The sequence below is a fragment of the Euprymna scolopes genome, chromosome 19 (assembly GCF_053919585.1).
Source record: "Euprymna scolopes isolate OS-2025 chromosome 19, ASM5391958v1, whole genome shotgun sequence".
Taxonomy (NCBI): Eukaryota; Metazoa; Mollusca; class Cephalopoda; order Sepiida; family Sepiolidae; genus Euprymna; species Euprymna scolopes.
In genome coordinates this window covers 134,500,405-134,520,750 of record NC_136500.1, presented here as the reverse complement: position 1 = coordinate 134,520,750, position 20,346 = coordinate 134,500,405, and the positions used below count along the sequence as shown (strand labels likewise).

At 33.5% G+C, this 20,346-nt stretch overlaps 1 protein-coding gene across 2 annotated transcripts in view; it reads left to right on the top strand.

Moving 5' to 3' along the window:
• Window positions 1-20,346, top strand: part of LOC145239991 (cardioacceleratory peptide receptor-like) — a 949,161-nt gene that overhangs the window by 793,613 nt on the left and 135,202 nt on the right. The window lies entirely within an intron of this gene.

The window sequence follows — 20,346 nt, the reverse complement described above, 5'->3', positions numbered from 1 at the left end:
CATATTGTACTCGGGGAGCGAGATCTTACTGATACCTGCAACTATTACTATTCTCTTTATCTTTGTATCTATATCCTTGTACCTTTCCTTAACACACTTTTAAACCACCTACTACATGTTTTCCCGTGTCGTTATTGTGGACCCAACTGAGACCCACAATAAACAGACATCGAAGTAAGCAATTGGCAACAGCATTGCGTCATTGTTTATCTAATAACCAGGTTGTAAGCAACCACATCCATAGAAAGTTTAAAACACGTGTGAGTTCAGCAATGCTTCGTTTTCGTTTAAAAGATTCTCTTGGGATAATTGATTTGAAAAAAATAAACGTAAATTAATCACACAAATACATTACTTGGTGAATATGACTAACAAAGAAAACGTTACGTTGTCTCGTTACAACATAAGTTTCTATCGATTGCAAAATTGATTTCACATATGGAATGATGGAAGTCTACGTTCACTTTAATAATAGATGGGACATAACTCTTAGAGATACTATGTTGGGAGTTGAGCTGCAAGATGCGTTTAAATTACACTTGCACTGCTGCATGTCAATGCAGTCCTGGAAGCAGGGACCCGGAATAGAAATTTCAAAGTCTATCAGTCCTAGGTAATAAAGTGTAAGAATAGAATATACACTAGTGCGAATACCCTACGTCATAATCATTTTCAGTTAAGATGCAACACGAGAAAGACCTTAGTTTCAACACAGTTACAAGTGTAGTCTTAGGCGCTTCGACTCGCACATCCACAAAAGTCCGACGCAGTTTCACGCAATCTCACGGAGACATGGTTTATATGACCCTGAATGTACTAGTTTGAGGATAATCTCTTTCATTTTTCTCCCGCTGAAAAAAAGATCATTTAACTGTTCCAGTCGACCATTTAACTGTTCCAGCCGAATGTCAAAGTAAATGAGAAACAGAACAAATGCACCGAGCGGGGCAGAGAGCTGAAAGGGATATGGATGAAGAAAATCAAAATAATACATATAATAGTAGGAACACCGAAAAACTTTGAAAAAAGAATAGGAGAAATTGGAATCAAAGGAATGACTGGAGAATACAACGAACAACAATCATGAAAAAAAAGCAGAAATATTAAGAAACACCCTTGAATGTGGAAACTAACGGGCCAGACAAAATGCTGCAAAGACAAAACATGAAACACTATATGGAACGAAAAACACTGAAACCGCATATCTATAAATTATTCTGTAACACACCCTGATTGCCACATACCCCCACAAAAAATAAAAGAACAAAACTAAATAACCAAATAGTTTAAGAGGAAGGAAAGACCGATCGAACTGACCAGACCTCTGTTGAATAAATGCGACGAAAACTGGGATCTTGGGGAGGTTTAGTGCCATTCAAATTCCACCAAAGACCAATAGCTGCTGCCAATGAGAAATTAATGGTAGGCAGCTGTTGAGATGATGCAAATTTATTTGCAAATCGTATTTAAAGAGAAGGAGAGTATTGGACACGTGGGAGGTCTTGTTATCACTCAGCTTCCAGGGAGCACCCCATGTTGTTTTCAGGGAAAGATCTCTGAAGACCTGTGTGAAAGTTCCTTGTGAGCCAATAATAATAATGATAAATCGATGCTTACCCTGGTTGTTGTTTTCATATAAAGATTAATTATTACAAAAAGTAAAAATAAAAATAACTAAGAGAAATAAAATTTTAAAAAGAAAAATGTCGATTTAAAAAAAAAGTTTTCGATAGTTATCAAACGGAGCTCTTTTCTTTGCTTTTAACCTCCAAGAGATTTAATGCTCGGTCAATGGCGAATGCTTTCGCACAGGATGGGTGTGGCGGTGGACAGTCTCCCCAAAAACTTCAAACTCTTTGAAACATTGAGACCGACTGACTTTCTTTGCTCTGCAACTTCTAAAGTGGGGGGAGTGGGTGACGTTTGGCCAGACCTGGGGGTCTCCTTTAGTCAATCCTAACCCAACACATTATAATCTGGTTCGCCCTGATTGGATAATTAGCCCAAACCCTCCTATACGCCAGCTAGGTATTTTCTGTAGGCCCTTAAACTCCAAAACTAAAACATTACCGACATACCAAGCACCCCCTTCCACCTTTCCCCCATAATCCCTTCCTATTTTTTTCGCTCTCCTCGCATCCCTCCCCTGACATCATTCACGCGTTCATCCCATCATAACGAACATTACTGTAAAAGTCTGAGGAAGCTACAGACGGCCAAAAAACGGCCGGGTAGCTGAAACAATAATGTAACTTAACAGAAAAATAGTGTAATAAAAATAAAAGATATATATATATATATATATATATATATATATATATATATATATATATATATATATATTCCAAGTTAAATATATTCAAAAAAAAAATTCCATTAATTAAAACGAGGTTATTAAGAGTGCTCAATAAAAAGAGACAAATATTTTATTTTTATGTATATAGACAAATATTACATTCTCGCCACACTGTTTCAGAGCTAATTGATTCATGAAAAAAAAGTGTTCCTCATCAGCGGAGAGAAATGAAATGTATGTCTGGTATTCAGAGTATCTTGTTTGGAAATGAGATAGCGAAAAATATATATTTTTATTCAATAAAAAAATAAAATATTAAGATTTTAACTTGGAGTGTAAAGGGGTGATATATAGTTACATTTAAGCCTTGAACATAGATGGTGGTGTGAAGAAAGGGGATGTCAAAACTTAATAAGAAGACAAACGAAAGAGGAGACAGAAGAAAGAGAGAGGAAAGAAAAAGAAAACGAAAAAGGCCAGAGAAGAAAGGAGAGGTGTATGAAATACATGCGTCAGTACATTCCATTGAAAACGGCAGATTTATAATAGTTTAAGATGTATATGTCACCAAAAGCCAAATTACCATAATATGAATATATATATATATATATATATATATATATATATATATATAGAGAGAGAGAGAGAGAGAGAGAGAGAGATAGATAGATAGATAGATAGATAGATATGCATATGTATGTATATGTATATATATAAATTTGAACATAACTAGTTTGCTTTAGAAATTACTATATACATATATATATATATATATATATAAAGAGAGAGAGAGAATGATATGTACATGTATGTATATGTGCATACATATATATATACATATATATGTATATAGTAATTTCTAAAGCAAACTAGTTAAGTTCGCATTTTACAAATTGTTCACCAGTTATCAAGCCCTAGCGACCACTCGAGGATATGGATTAATGTGCGTATGGTAGCCATTGGGGCAATAACGTAGTTATCATTAGTAGTGGAAATTGAGTATAGTTAAGTTAATCAAGAGAATAGTTCAAGAAGTATTTGTTTACGTTACACTTGAAGACATCGGTATTCTAGTCAACCGGAGAATAGAAAAGGGGGAACAGTTCTAGGAAAGAAGTTTTGTTTATTGAATCTACATTTAGGTTTACGAGTCGATAGAGAGTGAGGGAAAATATTGATAGTGGTTTTAAATGAACGAGTGTTTTTGTTTTTGTGTGTGTGTGTGTGTGTGAAACATTGCCGAGGGGACCATAGATACGAACTAAGTTTAGAACTTGCTATGAAAATAACTGTAGAGCAGAAACAAGTATATTTTTTGTAAAAGGTTGGAGAGAAGAGGAAACGCATCGCCTACTAAGTTACGAAGTCGGTTTTGAACTCCGTCAAGGCAGAATAAAGTTAGGATGTATATCATCTGATACATTGCTATTTATAGTATTCACTATTAAACAAATGTACTGGTTGGTAACGCATTATAAACGTGGGTCATATTATTTTAATTCAAATTAATACATATATGTAATACAGAACAAAAGAAAAAACTGTTGAGGATATTCAAACAATTTTATTAAATTTGTATTCATATGTCTTCCAAACATTGAGTTTGTTTTCCGTATTTTAAAGCCTTTGAAGCAACCGAATAATTGTGCACATTTCCGTGTGAAAATGTATATATTTATATAAACATTAAATTAATTTCATCTTTATTAAGCAGCAATTAATTTTGATCATCAGAATTTCAATATAAATTGAAACTAGCGGGGGCGGGGTATACGGCATTGCCCGGATAGAAGATATTGGCACTAGGGCGAAGGGATGTTAAGAATGGCTTCCACATGGTGAAAATAAAACAAAAAACATAGATAGATAGAGAGAGAGAGGTAGGAATTAGTTTTCCCCGCTTACCATTAGGCTAAACAGGATAGTAAATTCAATCAGTTGGAATTAACTTTTGCACGGGTAGAGGATATTGGACAACGACATAAAAAATATATAGAGAGAGGTGGGATCGAAATCGAAAACATAGGGTAATTAGTTTCCTCGCTAAATTAAACAGGATATGGACTAAATGAGTTGGTAATTAACTAAATAATCACTTGCGGCAAGGCAATCTTCCAGCGTTCTGTCGTGGTATTCATATGCTCTATCCTCCCCGAAAGCAAGTTAGACACAAGGTCGTTTTTAATGTGGAGGAAAAGCAGCTCACTCAGAAAACGGGGTACTCTGGTAGTAACCCCCCCCCCAATAAAAAGTGATTGTCTCAGTATGACGAGTGTCCCCTATATTTACTGAGGAGCAATAGTTCAGCCCAAGGCCAAGCATCCTGCCTTCTGTCATTTGTGTTCAAATAGTTTCGCTTTATTAAACGAAAAAGACAAAACAAACAGTCCAGACGACGGCACGGTTGGAATTTTTTTTTAGCTCGAAAAAAAAAAAAAAAAAAAAAAACAGTCTCCGTTTGCGATTCTCAGATATTATTATCTCGGAAGTATATGACAACTTATCGCGGAATTTTACCGACAGCAAAACCTCGTTCTCAAAAGCCTTTCGCGGACATACACAGACACTCGTGCCCATTTTGACATTTTTATATATAGACTAGCGTGGGTGTTCGGCGTTTCCCCGGTCTTTGTGGGTGTAAAAGAAAAAGAAAAGTTTTAGTAGGGAGGCAAGCTCGAACCCAAAGCCTCGAAGCGAAGGTGAAAAGGAAAGAGTGAAAAAAATCCTGACATCTTACTGTTTTAGTATAACGATTAGAAAGTTAAGTAAGATGTGTGTGTTTTTTTTGTTTTTTTTTTTACACAGTGATCACCACTTATCAAGGCCCGGAATCCACTCAGGGATAAGGCTTATTGCAAGTACATTACGTTAGTGTGGAGATTTGATGAAGTGTTTACTAAAGGGGGCGGTTGATTAGGAATTTGTTAACATTGGACTTGAAGACATCCAAGTTGTAGTCCGGTGGGAAGCAGGCAGACGGAACAGAGTTCCACGGGCGTGCAGTTCTAAGAAAGAAGATTTGTTCATGGAAATCGGCGTTTTGATTTAGGCACAGATATAGAGTGTGTGTTTAATGATGTCAAACATCACGCGATAGGGGAAACTAAACTTTGGCTGCAGCTTCCCCCAAAATGTTGAAAAAAATCACCTCTCCATAAAACATAGGGTGTATCCAAATAAATAGCAATTGCTGATATAAAGCTTTCCCCCGCATTGATCAAATCTAATTGCTTTTCTGAAGACACCGGCACAAGTGCCACAGAGATTGGCTTTGTTGCGGGTTCAGTTTCGCTTTTTTATGCGGAAAAGCCAAAGAAACATGCGGAGACCAAGACATATCGCGAAGATAGCTTGTAAAAGTCGGCCAAATAAAAGATACACGCGGCCGCATTACGTAAATCGGAGATATTATAATCTAGGTAGTATATAAAATGGTTAAAGGAACAGTGACCCCCCCGAGCGCCCCCCCAAAAAAACTTTGCCGAAGATGCACAAAGAACGCACACACTAACACACATTTTACCTTTCATATAGATTGATAATTATATTTTATTTACATTTTCTATGATCCAATGAATGTTTATAATCAATTCGAATGAACAAAAGTCAGGAGTAGTAGCATAATATTATGCGATTAATATTTGTAAGCTTGCCTGTCATAATAAAGTTTATAAATACCTTGACCTCGTCTGTCACATCGAAATTTTAAAAAGCAATTGTCTAATATTCCGTTTTTAGTTTAGTTCTAATGTGCCGTTTTTTAGATGTCATCTTAATCGTACAAATAAAATGGACGTATTTTTAAACTATCGATCCCTATTAATTGTCTTAAGTGCTTTTATTTCAAATTTGCATATGCCATACGTTATGACATTCAGCCTTGAAAAGCACTTAAGAACGAAAATGCTTATCTCAATTACGTCATCAAAAGAAACGCATATCTTCATACAATATTAAAATATATTATTATTCGTTTTATAATGTTACATCAATGAACATATATTGTAGCCGTGTTTCACACGCGTACTGAGAATGTTCAAGTATGATATAAACCTTGAAGTAAAGACCGTAATATATATATATATATATACAAACATTTCGATATTCAACTATAGTTGAGAATGTCTGTGTATGGTAAGAGAAACTTAGAAATAGAAATAAATACATAACAAGCCATTTAGGATTTTATGCTAATAAATGTCTTATTATAATAATATAAAACGAACAGTTTCTGTTTGACCATATTTATACATTCACTAACTTATAATATTATATCATTATATATAATGCTTGCCTATTAGGTTGGTGCAAAAATAATGTCGTTTTTGCGTTCAATTTCAAAAGATCATAAATACTTTTATCATGAACTTTATTAATCGAAATAGGAACCATTAGAATCGACATTGTTTTGCCAACGAGAAAGAAATGTATTTATACCATTCGCATAGAAATTCTGGAAACGATGAAGTCATTTTAGCCTAATTCGGCATCATCTCGGTTTTTTAAACATTTTTCGCGCTGGAAGTTTTGGAGATGCTTGAAAAAGTTATAATCGATGGGCAGGATGGCCGGTAAATATTCAGGTTCAGGTGCATTTCGTCAATTTGTACGCGGTACTACTCCACCGTAATCGTTTCGCTCGGATTCAAACAGCTGTGACGGATGAGACAAGCCTCAAACCAACAAAGATTCACCATAAACTTTTTTGGCGGAATTCCGGCATCACGAAGTGTTGCGAACACCGCCGGTTGTTATAGAGGATCTAGTTCTCATCACACGTTACAGTCCGCTCTAGAAATGGATCGTTTTTTTTACGTAGAAGTAGCGTAGAAGACACCTCAAAACGATGATTTTTTATTATCGTTCAAATCATGCGGCACACATGTCAATTTTTCAACTTCCCTATTTGGTTTAAATGGCGAATAATTTTGGAGTGGTCGATCTCGAATTCACTAACAACTTCCCGTGTGGTTTTGCGAGGATCGGTTAAAATTAAGCTGTTCAAATCTTCGTTATCAACAATAGTCGGATTTCTATTTTCCGATAATAAATCCGAATCGCGAAAGGACAATTTGTGCAGATATTTATATTGGAGACATTATCCTACTTCTTAATGTAGAATCTTCTCAACATGGTTGTGCTAAGTTGTTGCAGTCACTTATGATGTGATGTAGCGTTTCATTGCTTTGTTTATAAATTTTATATTTATTACTATATATTTCGGCACATACGATGACCCTTAAAGTTAAAAAAAAAAAAATTAAAACCCAATATTTCAATGGGTGTTGCAATCTCAGAGTTTCGTGATTTAGCAGTCGTATTATACTACCGATAAATTACCAATTTATTCATATTTGCTCCAATTTTGTATTTCGTCTTATCTAACGGTCGACTTATACGCCGAATTATACGGCATATACATATATATATATATATATATATATATATATGTATATATATATATATATAAATTTCTAGCCTAGGCTAAACCAACATTGTTTCGTGATTTAGTAGTCGTATTATACAATAGATTAATGATTAATTGATTAAACTTTGTTTTAATTTTGTAATTTTGTAATCGTCTTATCTAACGGTCGACTTATACGCCTTAATATGTGGTATATATATATATATATATATATATATATATATATATATACAAACACCCACATATATATATATATATATATATATATATATATATATATATATATATATATCAATTTCTAGCCTAGGCTAAACCAACATTGTCTCGTGATTTAGCAGTCGTTTTATACGATAGATATGTGGTTAATTGATTAAAATGTGTTCTAATTTTGCACCTTGTCTCATCTGATGGTCGATCTGTACGCCGAAATATACCGTATTTACAGAGGGTTGTATTCTTGAGATCATGGTTTGCTCCGTGCGGATTTTAATATTTATTTCGTGTTTTTTTTTTTGTGTGTTATTTACTGAACCGCCGTGGTGCCATACGTTATGTAGTGGATCCTGGGCCAAACACAGCATTGGTGCCACACGCTGTCCTGGTAGATGTTTTACCTTGTTTGAACCGGATCAAGAAAATAGTTCAAATTTTTATGTTGTCCATTCTGTTGGAAGCCTGCAAAAATAGATAAAAAGTTTGAGAACGATACCAAATAACTCGATTCGATAGAACGAAAAAACGCTTCAAAATGTTATATAACATGGATATATATATATATATATATATATATATTTATATATATATATATCAATGATGCAATTCAGAAATCATATATAAAAGTAACATATGTGAGAAAATTAGATTGTTTTAGTACCAACCTTATATAGTTAGGCGTAACAGTAGTAGGATATGATAGGTCATATATTAGGGATGCGATGTCTAGCGATACAGTAGTAAAAATGTATTAACTATCCTACATCCCTGATGTGTTCATCTTTTTTAAATAAAGAACTAAATCTACATGCATAAGGATACATTTTACATTGTTGTTTTTTTATAATTTTTATTGATACTCCAAACAAGCTTTCCAGCAATTTGCTGTGATGGGCATTATCCCGATATGTCTCCTCCTAAAGAATTAAGTATATTATTTTTTTAACTTCCATATATATATATATATATATATATATATATATATATATATATAGATATATAGATATATATATATATATATATATTATCCCATTGATTACTGTACACGCAATAACCGTTACACCTAGTGGCTTCCATGTAATATATATATATATATATATATATATATATATATATATATATATATATATATATATATTGGCATCAGGACATTATTGAAGCACGTTTGATTGAACACGACAGAGGTATTCTTTTTCCCTATCATTCTGGATATCTTTTCGATTTGCGATCGGTCTTTTTAATTTAAGCAGCTATGTTATATAAAATGGCGCCCAAAAATTATCGTTCCGTCATATTCTTCTCAATCGCTTTTTATCGGTGCATCTGATTATCATCAGGATCGATTGTTGTTGTTTTCTCTTTTCTATTCATTTGAATAGGTAAATTGAAATAAATCAATAAAAAAATTAGTCGCCCTTAACCTTTTGCACCCAGCTTATAGTCAATTAAAAATAATTATCTATATATTAATACAGCAATCCTCAAAACACAAGATCTAGACTTTGGAATCCCCTTCCTGCTACCTGATTCCCTAGCTGTACTGATACGCGGGAATTTAAATGTAGCATAAACAAATATTTTGTTAATATATTATTATATGGAAAAATGCGCGCATGAAAAGTAATATTCTTAAGATTTTATTAAACCTGGAAAAGTAAAGGACAAGAAATTCAACCTGGAAAAGTAAAGAACAAGATGCTCTAGTAAAGTAAAATATAAGAATTTTTTAGACTTAAAATATTGCAGCTAAAAATAAAATTTGAATATTGATAAATATTTTTATTTATTATTTGCATATGTTGTTGTTTATTGTTGAGTTAGAAAGGGTGTCAGTCGCTTTATTGAACTTATTTCCCCCCATTTGCATATATTTATGTAGTGAAAATTGTTTGAATAAAATTAATTCATTAGTTAGTTAGTTAGTAGATTGAATTAATAATTTTATAATTTACATTAAAATTAATAATTGTATTATATCATAATTATGATCATTTAATTCTTTTTACCGTGGTTGAATGATAGACATTATCCCAAATAGTATCTCTTTACGCCCAAGTGGCGATATTCTTTGTAAGATGTGGATATGGTAAAATATATATGTATATATATATATATTAATATATATATATATATATATATATATATATGCATATATATATATATATATATGGCTGCAAAAATATTCGTACGATGTTGCAAAAGTATTTGTTCATTAATTGAACCATAAACTAAAGTATAGATGTTTTCAAAATTATCGTACAATATTGCAAAACTTTTGAACGTAACTGCAAAATACTATTCTGAAAATCTGTCGTACTGTACTGCAAAACATTCCTCCGATATGGCGAAATTATTTATACGATATCGCAAAACTATTGGTGCGATACTGCAAAATTATCTTCTCATTAATTAAACCATCAACTAAAGAAAAGATGTTTACACAATTATTTACACTTTATTGTAAAACTTTTATAATATTGAACAACTATTGGAAAGGTATTGCTGAACCTTTCGTACCGTATTGGAGAATTATTCGTACGGTATTGCCGAATTATTCGTACGATATTTCAACACCTATGTACGATAGTGTAGCACTGTTCGTACGATATTGCGAAATTACATGTAAAATATTTCAAAATTATTCTCACGAAAAAATAAAGACAATTCGCTGCGAATATAAATAACTATTTTACTTTTGTCTTAAAAAATGATTTGCATATGGTCTGTTCCAAATATTTCATCGGAATACGGACCCAAGTTTCTAAAGTATTCACACGTGTAATATTGCGTAATATGAACGTGTAAAATTGTGTATTTGTTTATTTAACATTTACTCTAAAAATTTCAAATAGAAACAAACTATTATGCACATAAGTTTAAAATGTTTAACATAACCCTAATCCTAACCCTAACCCTAACCCAACTTCCTACGAGTCAAATTAATTAGCCTGTTGTTTGAGAGTCCGCGCGTGATAATTCAGCCGCTGCGTCGGAACCTCGCTCAGGGCCAACACTCAATGCTCGAAAGCGTCGGACTTATCGCAATGTTCGCCCCCGCGAGCATGAACAAATGGTCGAATTTCGTAAAGCGGGAGAGTCTTATGGTCAGGTAGCCATAGGCTTGAGGAAAGTGAAGTGTACTGTGTCAAGCGCCACAATGCGCAGTAGCCCATGCATCAATATCGCGCAAGAAAATACCACAGCTGTCCTAGGAACTAAAGGCAATCGTAATTCAGGACAGGCAACATATAACTCTAGAGACAATGTATCAGAAGAATTGTAATCACAGGCAAAATAGGAAGGGAATTATATATAAATCCATTTGTGCAATATTTTCTACCTATTCGACTGACCTTAAACTGTATACAGTGGTGAGATCCCAGCTTGCGAGACTTGGGGAGTGTGGAGCAACACTTTAATTGTCATTGCTCCCAGGTCCACTCTGACCAAGAGTGGTAGTATATGTTCGAGTGTCAACTATGGGTTAAATAGAAACCGACTTGAAAACAACAAATATATGCTATAATTTTTTTTTCTTCAAAATCTTTGGATTCGGCATTAAAAAAAAATAAAAACGGCTTATATGCTGTAAAACAAAAACAACCAACCAACCTATTCGCGATTTTAAGAATATATGTTTAATTTGAAATTTGGCAAAATACAAAACTAATGATATTACACGTTTAAATACTTTTGAAAGTTTAGTTCGTATTTTGATGAACAAATTCTAAAATATATTCACATACGAGGGGCGTGCAATAAATAATGCCCATGACCCATTTCACATAGCAGTAGAGCAACGAAACTTGGCACAGTTATTAGTCTTTCTCTACATAAGAACCACCCAGAGTTATGCATTTCTCCCATTTGATGCAGCTCTGAAGACCGTTTTTGTAGAAAACCCCAGGTTGGTCCTCCAACCACGACGTGACTTATGAAATCAAGGCTACATCATCTGTGAAACACTTTCCTTTCAAAAATAATTTCATGGCAGGGAAGAGGTGAAAGTCAGAGGGTGCAAGGTCATGAGGGTAGGGAGTATGGGGCAGGATTTCATAACCACACCCTCGTGCTTCTGGCGACATGTGAGTTGTGGACCGGAGCGTTGTCCTGTAGGAGGAGGGTACTTTTGCTGAACTTGCCCCGCCTCTTGACTTTGATAGCTTCCCTTAATTTTCTCAAAAGTGAAGCATAATAGGTTCCTCTAATTGCGGTACCCTTTGCCAGGAAGTCTCTCATTACAACTCCGTCCTGGTCCCAGAAGACTGTGAGCATAACCTTGCCAGCGGAGGGCTGCACCCTTGCCTTCTTTGGAGTTGGGGATCCCAAGTGCTTCCACCGCATTGGCTGCGCTTTGGACACTGGATCATAGTGATGTGCCCAGGTTTCATACTTTATAATCAGTCTTTTGAAAAACTTTGACTCACTTTCTTGGCATATCTCCAAATTCATCCTCGAGCAATCGACGGGTTCTCGCTGCTGGAATAGTGTTAGCAACCTGGGAATCCATCTGGCAGACACGTTATGCATATGCAAATGGTCATGAATACCTTCCGCAGACCCGGTACTAATCTTGATATCTTCCGCTATTTGGCGAATAGTAATACGCCGATCTTCCAAAATGGAAGCCTTAACTTAAGGAGAGATGCCTCATCAAAGGCAGAAGGGGAGCGACCAGGTCTGGGAGCTGTTTCCACAGACTTCCAGCCATGGTTGAATTCACGATGTGGTGTGCGTCATTTCAACAGGCTCTATTTCACACCTGACTCAGTTCAAACACCTGTAAAACAGAAACCAGTTCAGAGCTGTTATTTGCCACATAACCCATAGAAATATATATCATTGGACGTGCGAGATCAGACAACTGAAAGTGGGCCAGGGGCATTACTTATTGCACCTCCCTCGTATATTGTTTTAAAAATAAAATGTAAAAAATTATTTATATTCACATCACAATATCTTCTTTAACTTTTTGATCGATGTAACCTCCGACCTTCTTAAAGTGTATTTTGTTTAACAGGAGAATGTTTCTGTTGAACTCGGAACTTCGAACGGAATTTCAAGCCGAACAGTTTATGTATTTCACAGGGGTAGCGTGCTCTTGTTCCGTAAGCCATAACTGGATAAAAGTTATAAGTAATTCGCAATTTTACTTTTCGGTGGCCCCACACCGAGGTTTGAACTTTAAACCTTCAGAAGAATATCACGTTTTACAATTGATTTTTCACAGAACTCTGATCACTGCGTAAAAATTCTTTGTGGACACTTCTAGGAAGAATTTCAGGAGTAGTAAAACTATTTTTTATTTCTAGTTTTAAATATCACAATTTATAACTGATTTTACTATATAAAACGTCTCTCTCTTTCTCTCTCTCTCTCTCTCTCTCTCTCTCTATATATATATATATATATATATTTACCAGTGGTGAAAAAACCGGACTAGAGTGCTCAATGTGTAGTCAGAGCAGTAATTCTGACGATGCTAGTTGGATTTTTCTTCTTTGAGGATTTTCCTCTAGCTGAAACAATTTGTAAACTCATTCTGGACTCACAGTAATAAATGTCCTATATATATATATATATATATATATATATATATATATATATATATATATATATATATATATATATATATATATATATATTCATGTTTTACTTACTACTGGCCAACTGAATATTCTTATCATTGTTTTGATCCTCGAGTATATATCCGACACAGTTAGACACAGTAAATGAAGCGAGAACTACATCAGTCTATATGGAAGCATATAAGATATCAACGTATACACACTCGAGAGTCAAAACAATGAAAAGAGTATTCTGTTGTTCTAGCCCTAATAATTACTTATATATACTTGCATATATTATATATTGTAATATAAATTGTATATAGTAATAATTAGTAATAGTGATATTTACAACTGGAAATAAAAATAGGGTTGAGGCTCCTAAAATTCTTCATAGAAATATCCGCAAGGACCAGTGGAACACTGGTTAGAGTACTTTGAAAAATCAAATGTAAAAACTGATATCTTCCAAAGTGTTTAAAGTTCTATCCTCAGTGTAGGCGACCGAGAAATAAATATAAAAAGAAAACAATTGCGAATTACTTAGGACCTCAACCTGGTCATGGCTGACGGAACAAGGGCATGCTACTCCCGTGAAGCAAATAAAGGGTTCAGCTAGAAATTGCGTCCAAATTCCCGAGATTGATAAGATAAACCTGAAGAAGGTCGAAGGTTACATCGACCGAAAGGTTGAGAAAATCATACTGGAGATGAGAACAGTAGTCCGATAAATCCAAATACAGATAACACATCCTCATCTAAAAAAAAATCAGAAATCTCGCACGAAATTTTGTAAACTCCTAGAAATATTTTTTGCAAACGTCTATCTAATCTAAATCAATACATATTACGAGGCGATCTATAGTAAATGCATTGTATTAGAAATATTCCAAGGCCAGTTCTCCTTCAAACATTTCTTTACGTCGATTACATTTCGTTTTTGAAGATCACGATTCCTCTAACGTGTTCAACGGAAAAGATTAAATTGTTTCGTAAATAGCAAAACAGAAAGCAACTTCATCAATTGGATTTTCCAAGGAAAACGCAATTTTATCACTTTTAATTTACTCTGCGAAAAATTAAATAGATTACCAAAAGTTAGAAAGCCCATATTTACAAAAATTTACAAATTAAGAAGGAATTTTGAAAATGAAAGTAAGATAACTCTGAGGCGCTTAAAATCTCTTTCTAAAAACCATATCATTTGAAATTAATTTCATTCGATATAATATACAGCATTATATAAGTTCGAATATTTTATTTTACATAGGATCACCACTTCTCAAAGGGAAGAGGCCACTCGAGGATAAGTGAAAAAGGGTGTGCAGTAGATAATTGGACAATATAGTAATCCTTAGTAATTGAGATTCGGTAAATTTGTTAACTAATACGGAATGGCTCATCAAAAAACTTGTTTACGTTAGACTTGAAACAACCATACTCAGCTGGAAAGCAAGAAGACAGAAGACAATTCCATAGGCGCGCAGTTCTAAAAAAGAAGCTTTGTTCATGGAATCTACGTTTAGGTTTAGGCACATATAAAGAGTGGGGGGGATTATTGATACTGTTTTCTCTGCCCAAATAATCAAACATTGTATTATTGTGAGACCTTGTACAAAATTTAATCTATTTTTTTTTTAATATTATAGCATTCTGAATAATTGCATATGCCATCTATTATGTTGATATTTTTGTTTGAAATACATCTATATGAATATACAGGATTATATGGAAATACACATGTATGCAAATAAATGTATGTAAACAAGCTCACATTAACTCATATCAATAAGGTGTATATATATATATATATATATATATATATATATATATATATAACTTTTAAAAATGAAAGACGATACATAAGCGCTACATTACTTGTAATGAGATACATTCTAACATATAACTTGTAGATTATTTCTATTATTAATATTATTTTATATCATTAAATAAAGTAAGCGTCCAATACTCAGTTTAAGTTAAGTATGTGAATTCTTATATATATATATATATACATAATTATTTATGCATTCGTTTTATAAGAAAGTAAACCTTGTTACTAAATCTAACTATGTCAAGTGTCTTATTCAGACAAAACCAACGTATGCTTAGAGACCATCGATATTAGTCTTTCTCATTTTATTAACAATTAATCATACAATTAGTTTTTAATTTTTTGTGTTTAGCAGCGAGTTTTATGAGACAAGACCACCATGGCATATTGCTGGACATAGACTTTCAAGAATATTTAAATGTTTAAATTTTCAGAATCTACAAAGTGGAATGATAAAAATGCCGCACAGAAAAGACGACATGAAACCAGTTTTCATATTTTCATGCAGACCTGCAACGTGTTCGTCAGTTGTGTACAAATCCCAAGACCGATAGGAGCCTCTATGATGTGTGCCATTTTTAACGAGGGATATCCGAGATTTTTTTTATACAGTGGTCACCAATTATCAAGGCCCGGAAGCCACTCAGGGATAGGGGTTGTTGCAAGTACATTACGTTAGTGTGGGGATTTGATGAAGTGTTTACTTAAGGGGCGGTTCATTAGGAATTTATCAACGTTAGACTTGAACACATCCAAGTTGTAGTCAGGTGGGAAGCAGGCAGACGGAACAGAGTTCCACAGGCGTGCAGTTCTAAGAAAGAATCTTTGTTCATGTAATCCACGTTTTGATTTAGGCACAGATAAAGAGTGGGGGAAATGTTTCACAGTGGATTCAGCTAGACGGGTGTTTTTCGTGAAAGATTGGCGAGGGGAACCAGAGATTGTAGTTCAGACGAGCACCTGCCATGGAAATAACGATAAAACAAGGATAGGCTCGCAACGTCTCTTCTGTTGGAGAAAGGTTGCAGGGTAGAGAAAAGGGCATCCCCCACTAAGCAACGAAGTCTATTTTGTACTCTGTCAAGGCAGGATAGGCTGTTTTTAGCAGCTCCTGCCCAGATATGGCAGCACTATTCCATCCTTGGACGTACTTGGCTTTTATATAGATAGAGAATTGCATCAATAGTGAGATATCTTCTGGGGCGGTAGATGCCCCACTCTACAACTCAATTTCTCTTCCGATACGTGTGTTGACAACAGGATCATTGCAAGCGCCCTCGTCGCTGGATTGCCCCGTATAGCAAGGATGTTCCCAGGGTGATCAAAACAATGTTTCCCTTTGCAGTTTAGGTTACAAGTGAGAGTCACATCATACCACCTCACATCTTTGTAAATTAGCTTGAAAGGAAACACCGACATCTATCTGGATGTGCTGAAGAATGTGGTGACCCCTTGGTGCATTCAGGTGACCGCGGGCAGACCCTAACCCTAACCCTAACCCTAACCCTAACCCCGAGTATAGGAATCAAAGAGTCCAACAGTCAAAAGCGTGACTTCAGAAGGAGTGCTATGATTTTTAAACTTTACTCTCACTGGCTCCTCTCATTCCCGACCTGAACTCGCTGAACTACTCTATTTTCTCACACGTCAGGAATATCACCAACATGACCTCTGACAACACGAAAGCCAGCCTGATAGCCGCCATCCGCCAAGCATTCGTCGAAATCACTAAAACATTGGTGAAAAAAAGCCATGCTACCATTTCTGGACCGGTATCGAGGCGGTGATTGAGGTAAAAGGCGGCTACATTTAATACATTTGCCCTCTACCACATCGACAAGATATATACAAGACTTGATCTTTTTCAATAAAAGGTTTAAGATAAAGCTGCAGTCTTGTTTTCTTTATAGCAATACATTTATCTTTCCACCCTGTAATTGCTGTAATCTTGATGATTTTTGACAAGCATATATAAGGTGATGTGAAATCGAGTGCCATGCAGCAAACATTTTATTTCACAGGGAATTTTCAATTACTTTAAAGGAGCATCGAAAACTGTAATCCATAAGCGTATTAGAAACGTCGCATATGGCGAACCCAATATAAGCAATATAAGCAGAAAAAGAAAATTATCTACCAAACTATGACGAAGTAAAGTTAAAGACGTCTCAGGTTAAAATGAACTCTCTTTATCATATATATATATATATATATATATATATATATATATATATATATATATATATATATATATATATATATATATATATAAGAACAAGTAGTTAATAAAACATGTAAAAATCACTTTGAAAAACATATTTAATTTTAAAAAGGAAATAAGTGGATAGTCTTAAATCCGCGAAGTTTCGAGGAAATATTTTCCTTCTCATCAGAGGGTAGGATTTAGCAAAATGCGGGATCGGATTTTGCTTGAAAATATATTAAATGAAACTATACGTAAATAATAGATCTTACTTGGTCACAAATTGTAAAGGAGAGGGAATGTGGTGAAGAAAACGTGAAGCGTAATATATCCAAGGACCATAAAATCACAAAAGCAAAATCCGAAAAAGTTGGTTAAGTTTCCATTTCCACAAGTAAAATCCAAGGGAATCGCGAGATTGGAAGATGGTCCAAAGTAATCCAAAAGGCAGAAATCCGTGGAATAATTCACAAAAGGGGAGCAAGGAAAAGATCTGCGCAGAAAAGAGAATTTAAACGACTGACAAGGCTGGACAATTTTTCCAAGTAATATTTCCAAGTAATATTTCCAAGTAATATTTCCAAGTAATATTTCCAAGTAATATTTCCAAGTAATATTTCCAAGTAATATAATATGTTTTTAACTCTTTTTTACAAGTGTTTAACATGTTTTATTACCGACTTGTACTTATTATAATCTCTATTCCCTATTTTCACAGTTGTTACACCTGGTTGCGATTACTTAATAAATATTAACTCTTCAATATTTATAATAATACTTTAGTTTTGCTATCTTGGATTATTTTGGTAAAGTTAACTGTAATACTATTGTGTTTATATATATATATATATATATATATATATATATATATACATATAATTTTTATATTTAACTTTATAATTTTTTTCCTCTCTCTCTCTCTCTCTCTCTCTCTCTCTCTCTCTCTCTCTTCCCTGATCTTTCTTATTTATATTTATGTCTCGGAAGTAGAGTGAAAAGCATATCTTATATTTCTTTTATTAATATTATTGAAATCTTTTCTTTATTCCTTGTACACATTTTTGTGAATTATTCTATGGATTCCTGCCTTTGGATTTTTATGGACCATATTCTTCCAAATATCAGATTTCCTGTGACTTTACTTGTACAAATAAACATTCTTTTTACTTTCTTGAAGATTTACATTTGGATTTTTTTTATTTTCCACAAGACTATCCATTCATGTGTAATCACCTTTTTCTTCACTATATTCCCTCTGTATAACTTATTTTGTTTTCAAGTAAGATCTTTGACTTACTTGTTGTTTCATCAAATACTTCTGCATGCAAAATCCGATCCCGCATTTTGCTAATTCCTACCCTCTGGTGAGAAGGAAAGTATTTCTTCGAAACTCCGCGGATTAAGGACTATCCATTTATCTAGTGCTTCCTTTTTAGAGTAAATATGTTTTTAACTCATTTCAAAGTGTTTTTTAACATATTTTATTAACTATTTGCTCATATATATATATATATATATATATATATATATATATATATATATATATATATAGCTGTGAAACAGCTAAACAGTACTGTACGTGGATTACTATAATGCTTCTCACCTTGAGTTAAGCATATTGAGAAGTGATACACGAATTACCATTAGCATATAAGCGACGCTCTTTGTGTAAACAAATCGAGCGGAGATAATTCGGACGATGTCAAAACATCGTTAAATTTAGTACTCGTTCGGCAGCCGCCAATAGCGTAATTGTTAGGAGCCTTGACTGCCGTACAGACGGTCGGGATTCAGTCCTGGCTTGAGGTAGTTGCCTGATGAGCTGCGAAACAGTACTGTATGTGGATGGCTATATATATATATATATATATATATATATATATATATATATATATATATATATGTATATATATATATATATAAATAATGCCTTTCTAACTTGTATATATATATATATATATATATATATATATATATATATATATATATATATATATATACAAGTTAGAAAAGCATTTCATCCAAGGCATGAAAATTGTTAAACAAAATGTTTTTACTATAGGCTTTAAAAATAAAGGTACAAGATTCAAATTGAAATGTATTTATCTTCAAAGTGTACTTTAATAAATTATTTAAAGTAAGGTATAAAAATTTAATACCTTACTTTGTAAAATTTATAAAAAGTACACTTTGAAGCTAAATAAATTTCAAATAGAATTGTGTACCTTTATTTTTAAAGCCTATAGTATAAACAGTTTGTTTAACAATTTTCATGCCTTGGATGAAATGCTTTACTAACTTGCATCGTATCTTTTAAAGATTATATTTTAATTAATATATTGATTTGGATTTTATAAAAATGAATGTGATTTTGTATGTATTTATAAAACACTCTACAACTCTATTTCAGACTGTATTTCTCCTCACACCACAACTCATTTTTGCAACCCCCTCTTCGTCATGCATGTCTGATTAATGAGAACATCTGAAATATTTTTACAAAAAACTTTAAAATAACATTTTTGGATTAATTTTTTTAAAACTTCTTTCAGAATAGAAAATCTTTACAATTTAATAAGGAACATATTTACTATACGTTCCATTAAAATATTCATTAGATAACGAGAAAAATAGAGATTAAACTTTTAAAAAGATTGTATAACTGGTTACGCTCAATAGTTGTCCTCGCTAGCGAAATACATTTTATTGTTGTTCTATTATTATTATTATTATTATTATTATTATTATTATTATTATTATTATTATTATTATTATTATTATTTAAAACATTTTGTGTGTACTGCG